The 13,357-nt window shown below is 33.6% G+C and overlaps 1 protein-coding gene across 6 annotated transcripts in view; it reads right to left on the reverse strand.

Annotated features, from left to right (window-relative positions):
- ZNF148 (zinc finger protein 148) overlaps positions 1–13,357 on the reverse strand; it is a 147,688-nt gene that overhangs the window by 101,283 nt on the left and 33,048 nt on the right. For all 6 annotated transcript variants that reach the window (XM_056793578.1, XM_056793573.1, XM_056793574.1 and 3 more), the window contains exon 2: positions 1,821–1,901. The gene's annotated coding sequence lies outside the window, so the exon portion shown is untranslated. The remainder of the gene's footprint in view (positions 1–1,820; positions 1,902–13,357) is intronic.

Consider the following 13,357-nt stretch of genomic DNA (forward strand, 5'->3'; position numbering starts at 1 on the left):
AATCCTTGCATTATTACTAGTTGTCTGTCAAACTATTCTGTCTAATTCTTAGTTCTGCTTGAAAGACATGGAAATCTGGAGGGGAAATCAGTTAGAATTTTTCTAAATTTTGGAACATGGTTCTTATGAGAAGGATGTTAAAAGAACAAAAGAGAAGCTAAAGGACAACTTTTAAAAATTACTCATGCATGCTCTACACCAAATATACGAGAAAAAAATGGCCATAGTAATAGACCCTGAAAATGACAAAAAAGAGCTAACAAACATAACAGATATATGGAAAGGGCTGTAGTTCTCTCAGAGAAGTTTATCATCAATAGGATAACTTTGACTAGAAAGGAATAGAAAAATGGAAAAAGCTACTATGTGAAGAACATCTCTAATGAAGATATAACATGAAAAAAATATGGACTAGACATAAGGAACTTACTGAAAATAAGGGTTACTAAATGTTGAAATGCATTAAAGAACATGAAATTTCATACACTAGTAGTCTTTATCTTAGATTCCCATCTTTCAGGAACATTTTAACTGTATTCCCTACCTGGAAGCAAAGGAATAAATTAAATAGCTAAATATTTCTATAATTCTAAAATAATTCAGCAAAGGAAATAACAAAATTGCTTTTTTAACAATCTGCTAGAAGAAATATTGCTATTATAGAGCTTAATTTTTTTTTTTTTACAATCCAGCAATACTAACTTCCTTGTTATTCTTCATACGATTTCCCATTTCCAGATATTTTAACTGGCTGTCCCCCATGCTTGAACTTCTTTACCTCCTAATCTCCATCCCTTCACTTTCTGGGCTTCTTTGAAGTCTCAGCTGAAATCCCAACTTATGCAGGAAGCCTTTCCTGATCCCCCAAATGACAGTGCCATCCTTCTGGTAACTATCTTCAATTTCTCTGTAAATAGCTTGTTTGTACATAGTTGCTTGCATGTTAGATTGAGGTCAGCAACTGTTTTTTGCTTTTTCTTTGTAAACCTAGTGTATAACAAACTGCCTATGCACATAATAAGTGCTTAAATAATTATTAACTTGATTTCCGCCTTAAACATGATTTTTCCATGTCTATATTGCATGTTCAGCCCAAAACAAAATGGCAAAACATAGGACATATAAATACACAAATAAAAATCACAATATATAATAAAAATTATAGGAAAAATAAGAAGGTGGATTAAATAAAAAAAGAAACCTGGAATCATATAACCATTAAAAAAAATTTTTATAGCACAGAAGGCTTTTATTAAACTTAGAAATATCTTAAATTCACATCCTCAAGTTTTCAAAGACACTACTAAAAAAAAAAGTTATCAAAAACACTCAGAATTGTCCTGCATTTATAGTCCAAATAGGAATAGAAGTCTGCAATGGATCTTTAAACACCTCAAGAAGGATGCTATTCTTAAAAATGCTTTCCTTTTTATCTAATCACATTCATACACACATAGCTAAAGAAGAAAATTAAGAAAGGAAAAGGCACCAAAAGGTTTTAAAATAAGATAAATATAAACAATTGGAATTGTTGGACTACTTTGATGCTCTGCCCTGAAAAACTAATAATGGTAATTACAAATAACTTTTAACATCAGTTAACGCATGAATGCTTTTATTTTTATCATCTGAGATTCATAATGTTCATGTGGCGAGAAAGCTAGACAGTCTACAACTAAATGCTTTTATGAAGGTTAATAAATTGCCGAAGATTTCAAAGGTAACTACTTAACACATCTCATTTTAATGCAAATATATATATGAATGTCCTATCTGTGACAGGTAAACTCTGAGAAACAAATAAATCAGAATTGGACTACCTTCATATAGTAGGCGAAGTGGATTCTCATTACGTCAAGTCTTTAGGCTGAATTTCCAGTCTGCTGTTCTCTCCTTTTTTCCTATAAAAACATAAAATATAAAGGTTAACTCCAGAGCATTTTATAGGAAAATCTTTTGAAAACATATAAAAAAAATTTGGTTTTGACTGACCAAATTCATCTTAATTGACATCACACTAGTAAATAGCTATCTGAAACAAATTGACTATTTCACTTTCATTTCAAACTTAATTCTTTTTTTTTTTAAACCCTTACCTTCCATCTTGGAAGGCAGAAGAGTGGTAAGGGCTAGGCAATGGGGGTTAAGTGATTTGCCCAGCTTCACATAGCTGGGAAGTGTCTGAGACCAGATGTGAACCTAGGAACTCCCAGCTCTAGGCCTGGCTCTCAATCGACTGAGCTACCCAGCTGCCCCCTCAAACTTAATTAATAGGTAAAAAGCTTTCTTTAAAATCTGGGAGATAAATGGTCATTAGTATATATTTTTAAACATAATACTACTAAAATAAAACTTGTAGATAAAGTCTTATAAGAAAACTAATGTATAGAGGCCCATAAGTCTAAAGACACTTGGAAATTACAAGAATTTTAAGTGGCTATTTTTAAAAGTATACTCTTAAAACTATATCAGGTGCTTAATATTTTCAAGCAAAAGTACTTCATCATTTAATATGATTAAAATCACACTTGGGTTTAAGTTATACAGCTATTAAAGAGCCATTAAGAAGAAAGTCATGTCATGAGCATTAAGCAGAAAAGATTACAAAAACTTAACACCATAATTTGGTTGTGTAGATTTTTCTCAATTAATTGGGGGCTTTTTTTTCAAAGCCTGTAATATGTAGAAACTTTATAGACTAAATTTGTAAGAATTTAGCATTCTCAGAAATTAAAAAAATACCTAATTCAAATTTTTTCCTTTAGGAAAAAAATAAAGATTATAAGCACAGAATTAGGCATATATAGTTAGCAATTAATAAATATTCATAAAAAGTTTAAAAAGCTAATAGTAAAAACACATTCAGAAATTAAAAAGTAAATTTTAGGAAAATAAGCACATAAGTGAATGAAAATTACAGAATCATACAATTTATCAATTTGTTATGAGGTCTGTGACTTTTAAAATAAATAAGCATTTTCAAAATCTTTACTCAGTAATTCTATTGCTAAACTAGTAGCTGTAGAGACTCACTGCTTAAATTTAACTGGATATTTTTTCACTATTCAGTATGGTGGAAGACCTGTTTTTAAAGTATTCATTACATGTGGGCTCTTTAGGACAAGTTCTTTCTCTTTTTTTTTAGGACAAGTTCTTTTCAATGTGATTTTTTAAGCTCTGTAGCTTGACATCATATATATCATTCCACTATACATACAAGTCACAAAAATTCTTCTACCCTAATAGCATCTTCTCCAACATCAGTTACCAAAAACAAAGTATTATAAAATCCCAAGCTCTTTGCTGTTAATAATTTAATCATTAGGTAATTCTAGAAATTGATATAAAAATGTTATGTTCTTTCCAAACAGCAAAAATGTTTAATTTTAGTTTTGCTATACTATTATCCATTCACTACTGCATTCCTGTAGTATCAATTCCACATTTCATATTTAAGAACTGATGGAAAGTCTTTGAAAATTGTAGCTATCAAGTGGAATGGTAATAGTGTCTTACATTCTAAAAAAATCATATTACAAAATCTCAAAATATTAAATAGTTACTTTTAAAAAACAGACAATATGGTGTAGTAGAAATAGGGCTGAAGTATAAATCCCAGTTTTACTACTTATTTTCTGTGTGATCTTGGTCATTTTATATTTCTCTGCACATTTTAGCGTCCATAACTTTAAAATTAGAAATCTCCTTTAAAGTTCTTTGCAACTCTAATACCTTTAATCAAACTGTTGCATCCTAACACTTAATTATTGGCCTATTTAAAAAAAAAAGCCAAAAAAGCCAATACAAATACACTTTAATCACCAGATGTCATGGAGAATGGAAAATGAAAAATAATTTGCTCCAGAGAAAAAATGAGGATGAACCTGGAGCAGAGAACTTCTCTGAACGTCTCAATCTCAGCTCTGTCAATTACTATTTGTCTAACTCTGGGTAAGTCACAACCTCACTGGTCCTCAATTTCCTCAACTATAAAATGAAGAAGTTAAACTACTCAGTTACTTCATTTGCAAAAGGATGTTGTAAGGATGAAATGAGATATTATGTGCAAAGTGTTTTGTAAACTGTAAAGTAGTCTATAAATATTAGCTATTATTATTATTATTACCCAATGACATGACTATCTAAATAATTGTTTGGAAAAATGTATCCTGATAAGTAATCTCTCATAGAAAGCCTACACTCTTTTTACGTCTTTTTATTAAGAGCAAAATCAATACTAACGGTAATAAGCATGTTAACATAGATGGAAATAAAAAGGAAAGGGACAGGAAAAAAGAATTATCTTAAAGAAATGAGTGGGGGACAGCTGGGTAGCTCAGAGGATTGAGAGCCAGGTCTAGAGATAGGAGGTCCTGGGTTCAAATCTGGTCTCGGATACTTCCCAGCTGTGTGACCCTGGGCAAGTCACTTAAGCCCCATTGCCTAGTCCTTACCACTCTTCTGCCTTGGCACCAATATTGATTCCAAGATGGAAGGTAAGGATTAAAAAAAAAAATTTTTTTAATTAAAAAAAAAATGAGTGAAATAAATCTGAAATTCATGCACTTGGGCAAAAGGGTTCGAAACCATTTCCCATATGCTGCAACTTTTCCTACTATTTTTTCTATTTTTTTCTTCTTACTATATTTCCTACTACAATTTTCCTACTATAATAGTGTCACTCACAACCTGCTACTTTCTTTTTTTTTTTTAAACCCTTACCTTCTGTCTTGGAATCAATACTGTGTATTGGCTCCAAGGCAGAAGAGTGGTAAGGGCTAGGCAATGGGGGTCAAGTGACTTGCCCAGGGTCACACAGCTAGGAAGTGTCTGAGGTCAGATTTGAACCTAGGACCTCCTGTCTCTAGGCCTGGCTCTCAATCCACTGAGCTACCCAGCTGCCCCCACAACCTGTTACTTTCAAGGGAGCTGACAAGACCTCCATTTGTGATACCCCCTTTCTGTTCCATTCTTCCTCTAGTGTGTGCATTCTCCTTCCTTCCTATCAGCCTTTCCTCTCCCCTTTTCTAGCTCTGGCTCTCACTCTATCAGTGTCCTAGGTTGGAACTTATACAAGAAAAAGTGGGACAAAGTTCTGGACATTTACCCAATAGCAAACAGATTTCTTGCCCCCCCAAACCCCCATTCATCCCCCTCAAAGCAAGTGACTTAAATGCTTATTAATTCCTATCTATCAACTCAAATTCAATTTAAAGTTTTATTGTTTACCACCTCCCTAGTCACTCATTTTAAAACCTGGAAAAGCAAACTGTTAATTCCACTAACTCAAGCTGTCATTTATTTTCATATGCATACCCATACACAATCTAAAATAAGAGTTATCAATATGATTTGACACAAATCAAAGTGGTCTTCTATCATTCATAACATTTGTAGCAGGTGTTAAAAGCCCCATTTATGATCAAAATATTGATTATTCATCACATCTACTAATTTACTTGAATTCTCAATTCTAATAGAGGCAATCTTCTATGATTGCTAATATTATAACACCACTAGCACAAAAATCTCTTCTAACATTTTCTACTTTTGATTTATAGTGGTATGTTGTAGTTAATGGCAGCATTCTAAAAATCAACAAAATACTTTGGGGTGCTTAAGGCAAAAGGAGGGCATGAGAAAAGGTTAAGAAAATGGGAATGAGCACACCACATTCAAATGACAATGAAGATGGAACTGGGTTTATAGAATGTGCCTTAATTAAAACAGTCCTCATATATGCTGCCAAACTAATCTTCTTAAAGCATATGAGTGACCACATCATTCTCCTCAACTACTTTCTGTGGCTCCTTAATAAAATACAAACTTCTCTCTCTGAACTGATATATAAGGTCCTTTACAATTTGTCTTCTATCCTATCTTTCCAGGACTGTTAGATATTACCTTCTCTCACATACTTGACATTACAGTCAACTGGCCTGCTTGCTATTCCTCTAACACAAGTCTATCTCTGGCCTCTGTCTTTCCAGAGGCTGTGTCCTCCTTCATTCCTGGAATGTTCTTTCACCTCACTTCTCTTTCTTGGAACCCCTATCTCCCTTTAAGAGTCAATTCAAGTGTTAGTTCTTATAAGAGGCTTTCCCCAACTCTATCAATTGTTAGTTAGTAATCAACTTCCCTGGAAATCACTGTTCTTATTTTATATATATTTATCTGCATACATATCATTTTCTCTCAGTAAAATATAATCTTCTTTGAATATGAAGGTGCAAATCTTTATCTGGCAGTGAGACTCATGGACAAGAAAAAATCATTTTACGTCAATATATGAACTAAAGGAACTATTCCAGCAAGCTCACAGCTACAGAAGCCCTACTGATATCTATTTTCTGGCTTAAGAAACAACAGCATTGTTGAGATAAGTAATGACTATGTGACAGCAAAGTGGAATGGGATAAAAACAATCCCCCTTCTCATTAACACTCAAAATTTTATATCAAGAACATAACTTTAACTTAAAATTCTTATATTCATTACAGTTCTCCTGAAAAAATAATACTTATCAATCATGTATACTTAAGTATAAATTAGTTTCTTAAAACTATGTTTTGACAGAAATCTGAATGAAAGGAGAAGAAATAAGAATATAAATCTATCTACTTACTAATTTTGCCAAGGATCCCCATGAAGGGTTACACCAGTCAACCAATGCAAAGATTATTTCCTTTTGTACTGCAGTACCATAAGTAGAATAATACAAACTTCCACTCATGCAGAAGAAGGTAGAAGGGTAAAACCAGTTGAGATGGAAGAAATTCTCAGATGTCATATATGGCATGCAAGGCAGGGTGCGTTTGCAAATTATAGTGGACATCTTTTCTGACTCATTTCACTTATGAAGATCAGTAAATGAAGATATATTAGAAGTCAGGACTTAGCAAAAGTGAATATTCCCTCAGTTTTGTTAATTTAGATTCTCAGGAGTAAGAGTTAGAAGGCATCTTAGATATCTAGTTTTATTTCATATTTATTTTCTAATTGTTAAATCTATAAACCTAGAGGCTCAACATTTTCTAGAATCTTTAGAATAGTATTATTAAGCCGATCAAAAGGTTTTACTGATACATATGCATATATGTATACATGTATACATTAGTAAAATCTATACATGTAAAGATATTTACATGTGTGTATGGGAACATGTACATATATAGCATGTAGGTATTCGTATAGCTATAAATAAAGGCTCATAAATCCTTTATATTTAGGATCATAAATTTAAAGCTGGAAGGAACCTTAGAGATCAGAGTCCAACCACCTCAATTTTGCAGATGGAGCAATTGAAACCAAAAGATTAAATGACTTGCTCAAGGTCATGTGGATAAGAGGAAAACCTATCAAGTTAATAACAATGATAGCTTTTAAAGAAATCTTGGCAAGAAAGACAACAAAACAACTCTTCCTTTTGGCAAGATAACTTAGCAAAATCTTAGTTCCCTATGTATTGTTTCTTCTAATAACATTGACTATGTTACTACAGATATGTCCCTCCTTTATTAACGTTTTAAATTTCAATTTGGAGAAATGAAATTACCAGCAAAATATCAGTGTGAAAAAAACATACGATAAGAGGAGGACTAGCCTAAACTTTTTTTTTAAACCCTTACCTTCCAAAAACAACTGCTTGAAAACATGGGTCACAGGGATATGGTTGGGGATGTAGACTATAAATGAACATCCTAATGCAAACAACAACATGGAAATAGGTTCTGATCAAGGACACAAGTAATACCCAATGAAATTGCACATCGGCTATAGGAAGGGTGGGGGTAGAGGAGAGAGGGAAATAAAGTGAGTATTGTAACCAAAAGAAATAAAATAAAATATTAAAATGGAAAAAAAAAACCTTTACCTTCCATCTTGGAATCAATACTGTATATTGGTTCCAAGGAAGAAGAGTGGTAAGGGCTAGCAATGGGGGTTAAATGACTTGCCCAGGGTCACACAGCTGGGAAGTGTCTGAGGTTGAATTTGAACCCAGGACCTCCTATCTCTAGGCCTGGCTGTCTATTCACTGAGCTACTCACCTGCCCCCTAGCCTGAACTTTTGATGAGGAATACTACTTTTTACTTTCTAAAACCCATGGAATCACTTAATACTAACAGCAAAATCACTGAGGAAAATAAACAGGTCCCTAAGAGTAAAAAGCGCATGAGAATGGAAGGGGGCTAGAAATATTAAGGAACTATAGAGAAGGAAGAATATTGGGGTAACAAGACAGTAGCAACAAGCTTGAAAATCTACATATAAGGATTTGAGATTTATCAGTAAATTCCAATCTATTAGTTAGAAACCCCTGGAGAATATGTGAATAATATTATAACAGCATTAAGATAATCCTTGCCATTTTTAAGAATTTATTACTGCCTCACACATAATTTCTAATCTTTTGTTCCAAAATTCTTGGTGGATACTCTTTTTTAAATGTTTATACAGAAAAACTATCTAATCACCACTATGCACTATTAATATTGTATAGCAGCATAAAGAAAAGAATTAATGTGGTTTTTTTAAAACTTGGATTTTGGTACCATAAATTATGAATGATTATGAGCAAGAGCATCTCAAAAAAAAAGAGACTAAGCAATAGAGTGTAAAACTGCCTTAAAAAAAAAAAGTTTTGGCAAGATATCCAACTAAGTAAAGTCATACCAAGGACATTCAAAGATGAAAATGGAATGAGAACTACAAACAAACAAGCAAACAAAAATGGAAAAGACTTGCAAAAAGCATTTCAACAAATTGTTTTCTCCCTCAAGGCTATAGTGGGACCAAGCACATTTGCACTTTATCATCAGTCTTTGAGATATTTCTATAGAAGGCAGAAGTGACTCTAAAGAGAACAAAAACAGTAGAAGCAGCTAAATGGGCCAACTGCATATATAAAGGAGATCTGTATTGAAGATACAATTGTGATTATATTAGGGTGCTTATATACAAGATGTCAAAAATGGAAAATAGAGGTATAGAAAAAAAAATCTTCGACTTTATTAATCAATAGGGGGAAAGAAAAGGCAACCCCTAGAAGAGGTATCAAACTCCCTGACAGCAAAACTCCAGTAGTCACAGGAAATCAGATTATAACTGGGAAATAGTTAATAAAATAAATAAATACATGACATTCATTTGAGATTTTCTAAAGCACTATGCAGGAATCCCATTGTATTTCAATTTGCCACCAATCACCTAGAGGACATCTATAACTACTGATCTATATACTTACTCTCCTTATACTTACTCTCCTATCTATACAAAATCTTCAGGAGGATATTCTCTCATTGAAAGTATTAGTAGGGAACAAGTTTTCACAAGAGATATTTAACAAGAGCTAAATCTTTGTCTCATCAGTTAGAATATTTCTCTTCTCCATCAACTGTAAGCTCTGTGTACATTGTGGGGTGGGAGTTGCTCAATGATCATATCTGTATCTCCAGAACCTAGCACAGAGACATATACCAAATGAATAAAGAATATCTATTGCCCAGATTTCAATATACATTTGGATGGACACCTTTAAGAGTCTGTCCAACAATAGGTGTATCTGAGACAGATAGTACAACTGGAAAATGAACTGGACTCAGAATCAAAAAGAACATTCTGGATTACTTTCCCCAAAAAAATACAAAGGTCTTTTACTGACCCTAGCTTCCATGAAAGTAATGACCCATCTTTTTCAATACTAACATTTTGGGGGGCAGCTAGGTGTCTCAGTGGATTGAGAGCCAGGCCTAGAGACAGGAGGTCCTGGGTTCAAATCTGGCCTCAGACATTTCCTAGCTGTGTGACCCTGGGCAAGTCACTTGACCCCCATTGCCAAGCCCTTACCACTCTTCTGCCTTAAGCCAATACACAGTTTCGACTCCAAGACGGAAGGTAACGGGTTAAAAAAAAATACTAATATTTTGACTGGTGTTGCAATATGGTGGCAAGATGTGGAACTACTGTCTCCAAAGAACTGCAGATAAATAATTCATAAAAGGCAAAGGAAAAACTCCTGATGGGTCAAAGAAGGTTACAACAATTAAAGAATTTTAAAAAATAACAGATAAAAAGATGCTATCAAAATATTGTATGACAGGAAGAGAAAATTGGCTGATCACTTTTTAACAGGAAAAAATGGACAGCCAGAGAGCTTCACTGGTACTCTAAACCATGTATGGTACTCTATAACCATGTATGTTAAAATTGTACATTGTTCTGGTTCCCCTGACACCACCTCCTCCATCTAGTCAGTATAATTAGTTTAAAGTTGCCAAATCAAGAAGAATGAAAGGGAGAACTTGAAAGTCACATATAAAAATCAAAGCATAATTTACAAATTTTACCATATATTAACCAAAATTCACATCCTGGTAGTATGTGCTGAATCAATAGAAGCCAATTAGGCACTGCTGTCAGGGCCTTCTGGTCCTATTAGATATATAATCTCAGACAAGTTCCAGATATCCAGACCAGTAGAAGCAAAACAAGCAGAACTACAAAAGGTGCTGATAATTTTGATGGGGACATGTTAATGAATTAATCCCAAGGTGGCACAGGTAGAGGTTGGTCTGCTCCCCACAAAAACCCAATGAGAACTTAAAACTCCTGCCTCCCCCCAGCACTCTTCCATCCACCTCCACTGAGTCCATGCTGCCTAAAGCAAGCACTTTCCCACCTCCATGGAGCCCCATGCTCCCCAAAGCACCCAACTCTAATATATAGTTACATGAGTGATATCCTCTGACTACTCACTCATCCCATCTTCGTCTCCATGTTGCCTGCACTCCTTTCACCACCACTGAATGCCAGGTCTTCATACCATCTGCATCTGTACCTTTCACCATTACTTTTTGTTTTGTTAACACCTACATGGTCATTAAAATGTGAGTAGAGCCCCATTTCTCACTGCCAGTTGTGGTCTTTCCCAGCAAGAACTGGACATGCCTGATTCCATTGCATAATTTCATAAATCAATTTATTTTGTCAGGAAAAATGGAAAACCTCTAACATATCAGCTAGACCTTCTCTGGCAAAGTTTTGTGAAACTATAGAGGAGACAGAGAGATACACTACTGTAGAAGGGTTGGGATCAATATAATTAGCAGGAACTCTCAAATCCATAAAATCACAGATGCATTTGAGTAAGAATCTAAATAGTTTACACTACACAAAGTATTTACAAATTATAACCTTATGTCCATAGTTATGATGCTTTACCAGAACAATCTTACACTTAGATAAATGCAATTCTTATCAAGAAGAAAATGAGTGTTATAAGATATGGTTGCCAATTTTATATGACTGTTATATGAATGACTTAATATAAGGCTGTCAACTTTCTAAATTTTTCTAAATATAATAAACTAACTAGAATAATACCCAATTATCATAACAGTAAATCTGTGAGTAACAAAAAACAGTAAACCCTCTTAGCACTAAGAGTTAAATATACAAACTCTTAAGGAATCTAAAAGTTAACTAGTAATGGAATCCATAGTCAAATCAAATATTACATATTATATCTGTTCAATTTTATCATATACCACAATATTTAAAAAAATTTTTTTAAATATCCAGTCCCTGTTTCTCTCCTCCCCTGCCACAGGAGGCACCATCTGGCAAAATATAGAGATTACATCTTTCATGCTTCCACTTCTAAATTCATTCTCGGGAGGTGAATGTTCACAATTTATTCTTCAAATATTAAACCTATAGCTGTATATAAGGTTCTATTGTTTTACCTGTTTCATTCTTCATTATCTCACATAGTTCTTTCCAAGTTTCTTAAAAATTATAGCACAGGGGGCAGCTGGATGGCTCAGTGGATTGAGAGGCAGGCCCAGAGATGGGAGGTCCTGGGTTAAAATTGGCCTCAGCCACTTCCTAGCTGTGTGACCCTGGGCAAGTCACTTGACTCCCATTGCCTAGCCCTTACCACTCTTCTGCCTTCTGAGACAGAAGGTAAGGGTTTTTTAAAAATATTATAACACAATTTGTTTAGCACTGGTATTGCTGCATCTAAGGACATACACAGTTTTATAGCTATCTGGGCATAATTCCAAATTGCTCTCCAAAATGGTTGGGTCACTTTACAATTTCACCAATACTATATTAGTGTCTCCACTTTTCCATATCCTCTTCAATATTTGTTCTAATGACCTTTTGTCACTTCAGCCAATCTGATAAGTGTGAGACACTTCACAACTCTTTCAGTATGGGTATCTCCCTAATCAATACTGATTTAGAGCTTTTTTCATATATCTACACATGGCTTTGATTTCTTTCTTCAAAAACTGTCTATTCATATCTTTTGCCCATTTATCAATTAGGGGATGGCTTTTATTTCCAAACATGTGCCAAAGTTCTACATATATTTTAGATATGAGAATTCTATCCAAAAGGCTGTCTGAACATTTTTCTAATTTTCTGCTTTCCTTCTAATCTTAGCAACATGTTTTTATTGTCACAAAAACTCCTTAATGTACTCAAAATTATTAATTTTACATCTCACAATGCTCTCCATCTCGTTTACTAATAAATTCCTCTCCTATCCAAAAATCTGATAGGTAATATGTTCCCTGCTCTTCTAATTTGCTCATGACATCTTTTATGTCTAGATTCTATATCTAGTTTGATCTTATTAATTGATCTCTACCTAGTTTCTGCCAAACTAATTTCCAGTTATCCCAGCAATTTTTACCAAATACCGATTTCTTATTCCAATAACCTGGATTTATATTATTTATCAAATACAGGATTATTATAATCTTTTACTGTATGTTGTATGTTTACCTTTCTCTATTTCTTAGCCAATAACAACTTGTTTCAAACATTAAGTGCTACTTAAAAAATAGCCTCCCTTGCTTTTCTTGAAACCAAGAAAAACTAAAATCAATGGAAAAATAGTCCATGAGCAGCAGATAGTCAATTACAAAAACAAAAACAAATCCTTAAAACTGCTTATGACTTGACTTTGGAGGAGGCAATGTGGTAGAGTAGATAGTGAGCAGACCTCAGAACTAAGAAAAACCTAAATTCAAGCTACTTCTAAAGAACACTGTGTGACTCTAGGAAAGTCATTCACAATTCTCCAAAACTTAATTTTCTGAAAAGATTCAAACCTGCATTAGTAAAAGAAAGGTTCTCTCCCATTCCAGGGAGATCAACAATTAAATCAACAATTAAATCACAGATTATTTTTTAAAATTCTAATTAAATTTTTAAAATTTAAAATTTGATGTTTTTAAAAATGTACATTAAAATGTATAATATTTGTTAATAAGTTATAGTAGACTGAAATATCACATTTTCACTTAAATAATAATTCTAGTTGTTGCAGTAAAGAGTCCAATC

Source organism: Monodelphis domestica, chromosome 4, assembly GCF_027887165.1.
Source record: "Monodelphis domestica isolate mMonDom1 chromosome 4, mMonDom1.pri, whole genome shotgun sequence".
NCBI classification, from domain to species: Eukaryota; Metazoa; Chordata; class Mammalia; order Didelphimorphia; family Didelphidae; genus Monodelphis; species Monodelphis domestica.